This window comes from Populus euphratica, unplaced genomic scaffold (assembly GCF_000495115.2).
Source record: "Populus euphratica unplaced genomic scaffold, PopEup_1.0 scaffold553.1, whole genome shotgun sequence".
Lineage (NCBI taxonomy): Eukaryota > Viridiplantae > Streptophyta > Magnoliopsida > Malpighiales > Salicaceae > Populus > Populus euphratica.
In genome coordinates this window covers 16689-20496 of record NW_011500431.1, presented here as the reverse complement: position 1 = coordinate 20496, position 3808 = coordinate 16689, and the positions used below count along the sequence as shown (strand labels likewise).

The following is a 3808-nucleotide window of genomic DNA, read 5'->3' as shown; positions in this document are numbered from 1 at the left end:
TGGAGGACAGATTCGGGCTTCTTTGTTGTTGCTACAATTTGGACTTGAAAATTTCCTTTTTAACTCTTAGGCTCCATATGAAAGTTGTAGACCTATGTCTTACCTTTCCATCCATATAAAGTAGACCTAAATCTGAGATTTACAGCCCTAGATATGACCCAATTAACGAATATTGTTCCGGTTTGGACTGCACCGATATCTCTTTTCTAAGTTTGGCCATCCCTTTGTCCTTTCAATTTCAGTACTTAAATTCATTTATCAATCCTTTCATTTATGTAATAGACCTCCATTTAAAATGAATATTTACCACAAATTACAGGTATCTTATATTATTAGATATATTATTATAAGACATGCTTTAGTTGAGTTATTGATACTTCAAGTGCAAAAATGATGACATAAATGCTTGATAAAAATGCATTTTTAAGTACTAATCAAAAACCAATGCATTTTTAATGTCTCTTTCAATGCCTTTGTCTTGGACCGAGTCATTGGACTATTTGGAACATGTAATAGGTCCTTGCTGGTGTTTCTGGGCTAGTCCTTATCATCCCCTCTCTCCTCGAAAGGATTCGACCTTGAATCAAAATCTGTGTCAAACAATGTAAGATCAAAAACATTAAATGATGCGAACCTCGTGATAACATGGTCACGCAACCCACACACAAAGACACCAATTCTCGGAAAGCCAAGTAAATCAGGTTTGATAGGAGTGTGACACAAAGATAACTTCTACCTAGGCACCAGCACTATTGGTAACGGAAAACCCCCACCCAATGAATATTGATTCACGAATGAGAAGTATAAGGATGATGCCATGAAGACAGTTGTTCTTCAATAAGTCATTTTTCAGTTCATTAGAGAACCATGGAAGGCAGATTATCTCACCAACACACAAAGTGCGGCAAATAAGAAGTCTTATTAATCTGAATTGTCTTCCTTTACATGTTTGGTTATGCCTTTATTTATAGTGATTCTAGACTTAAAGAAACCCTAATGGACCCCCCTTCGGTGGACTTATATGTAGCCCACTTACAATTGACCCAAATAAGTAATAATAACCCAAAGACTAAGAAGAAAATAATAAAAACCCTAATGGACCCCCCTTCGGTGGACTTATACTGGCTAGTCACCTAATATTGAGATCGATTTTTAGAAAAGTGTGGAGTTTTCTATGAATTTTAAGATGGGCTGGTCACCTCATATTGAGACCGATTCTTAAAAAAGAGTAGAGTTTTCTAAGAATTTTAAGATGGGAGGTCACCCGATATTAAGACCATTTCTTAGAAAAGCATGAAGTTTTCTAAGAATTTTAGGAGGGGGCGATCACCCTATATTGAGATAATTTTTGTAAAAAGCGTGGAGTTGTCACTTGATATTTAGATCATTTTTTAGAAAAGTGTGGAGTTTTCTAAAAAAATTTAAAGTGGGAAGGTCACCTAATATTGATACCTTTCCTTAGAAAAACATGGAGTTTTCTAAGAATTTTAAGATGGATAGGACACCCAATATTGAAACCATTTGTTAGAAAAGCATGGAGTTTTTTAAGAATTTTAAATGAGCAGGTCACCCGATTATGGGACCATTTCTTAAAAAAAAAGCCACAGAGTTTTTCTAGAAATCTTAAAATAGGAAGGTTATCAGTTAGGGAGACCAATAGGAAAAGCACCGAGTTTTAACATAATCAGACAATTTATCTTTACAACACTTACAACGTGAAGCACTTGACAAGTTGTGCTTTGTAAGCATTGTAAAGAGGGGACAGTTGTTGTTACTCATTTTTGGACTCCTCGTACTAGTGACAGTGTATACCTCTTTTGAACTGAATGTAGGAGTTTAACTCGTGTTTGCTGGAAAATTGACAAAAGTAGAGAAAGAAATATTTTTTTCAAAATCCAGTTTGAGCTATTTTCTGCTCTCTTTATCCTTCCCCTTTGCTCCAAAATCATAAGGTTTTTGTAGATTTATCAGGATTGTTCATGATGCTAAATTAGTTCCTTCTTTATCTAGCCCTTATGGTTGGATAAATCCTTTAGAATTTGAACTAAAAGAATTGGTTTTACTACTGTCGCAATTTTTATTCCAACTTATGCTTTAATTCTGACTTGGTTTCATATGATATCTGACCATCCTAACTATATTCTATCACTCATGACATGTTGAAGAATTGACCAACACCTTTATTGGGTCCTAGGGTTCACTGTTCTTAAGGCAGACTCTTAGTAAGATATAGATGCTCGACATTATCAGATTAAGAAAACCTTTTTGACTAACTATATCCGTGCCAGATTTTATTATCTAAAACGATTTTATCTCACTTTGAATCCTCATCAAATTTGTAGTCTGAGACTTGTAAATGAATTTGAGCTTTTGAATTACTTGATTTCGATATCAGAAGCTCAAGATATTCCTGTTTGACATCTAGCATAAAAACATAAAATCCTGCCGCGAAAAGGTTTCTAGCCAAGTTGATGCGGATTAGCCTAACACCAAGCATAATCATGCCAACAACCCATTGGAGGTGCCAATTGGGCCAATCACAAGAGCTAGGGCTAAGAAGCTTAAAGAAGCATTGAATGGGCTTGTTCAGAATATATGGAACAAAATGGACCTAGAGAGGCTTGGAACATTTAAGGAGCATGAAGGACAGCCTTTAATTCATTTAGTTCAGGTCCAAGAAGAGCCCAATTCATGTGGAACAAGGGGTTGATGGGTCCGGCCCAATACCAGCTTTGTTAGGCTTGTCTTTTCTAAATACTACAAGGATAAAGAGTCAGCAATTTATTCTCCTAACTAAGTAAGGAAGTTGGCCAAATCTTATTCCTATAGAGGGGAGGACTATTTAATGCTTTTCCTCACTTAGGAAGGAAAGTAATTAAATCAGCAACAAAGGAGGAAATTTGTTTTCTTATTTGTCCAAGTTAAACAAGGAATTCCAAGCTAATCAAGGACATCAAAGGGGGCAGCAACACAAATTTTCCAAATCAGATTTTTCCAATTTTGTTTAGGACTTCTTAAGGGTGACAAATCTGATTCTAGCTTATTTAGGATGGTATTTTCGGATTTTTAGTATTTTTAGTATTTTCTTCTTAGTTTTTGGGTTATTATTACTTATTTGGGTCAATTGTAAGTGGGCTACATATAAGTCCACCTAAGGGAGGTCCATTAGGGTTTCTTTAAGTTCAAATTCAGTATAAATAAAGGCATAACCCAAACATGTAAAGGTTACGCAATTTTCAGATTAATAAAACTTCTTTGCTGCACTTATTGTGTGTTGGTGGGATAATCTCCCTTCCTTGGTTCTCTAAAGAACTGAAAAAGACTTATCGAAGAACAATTGTCTTCGTGGCGTCATCCTTATACTTCTCGTTCGCGAATCAATATTCGTTGGGTGGGGGTTTCTGTTTTCAATAGTGCTGGTGCCTAGGTACAAGTTATCTTTGTGTCACACTCCTATCAAACCTGATTTACTTGGCTTTCCGGGAATTGGCATCTTTGCGTGTGGGTTGCGTGACCATGTGATCACGAGGTTCGCATCACAAGTTCGGTCACAATTCTGTTATTCAAAAAGATTTTATCTCACTTTGAATCCTTCATCAAATTTTTAGTCTAGGACACGTAGGTGAATTTAGGCTTTTGAATTGCTTGATTTTGATATCAAAAGCTCAAGATATTCCTATTTGAAATCTAGCATAAAAACATAGAATCTTGTCGTGAGAAGGTTTACAGCCAAGTTTGGTTGCAATTTTGTTATTAAAAAAGAATTCATCTCACTTTAAATCCCCATGAAAGTTGTAGTATAGGACAC

General features: G+C 35.7%; 1 long non-coding RNA gene across 1 annotated transcript in view; it reads left to right on the top strand.

Moving 5' to 3' along the window:
* LOC105114640 (uncharacterized) overlaps positions 1 to 3091 on the top strand; it is a 15542-nt gene extending 12451 nt beyond the window's left edge. Inside the window, exons 2-3 of the long non-coding RNA XR_840175.1 lie at positions 946 to 952; positions 3080 to 3091. This is a non-coding gene — a long non-coding RNA (uncharacterized LOC105114640). The remainder of the gene's footprint in view (positions 1 to 945; positions 953 to 3079) is intronic.
* Positions 3092 to 3808: the final 717 nt, after the last annotated feature.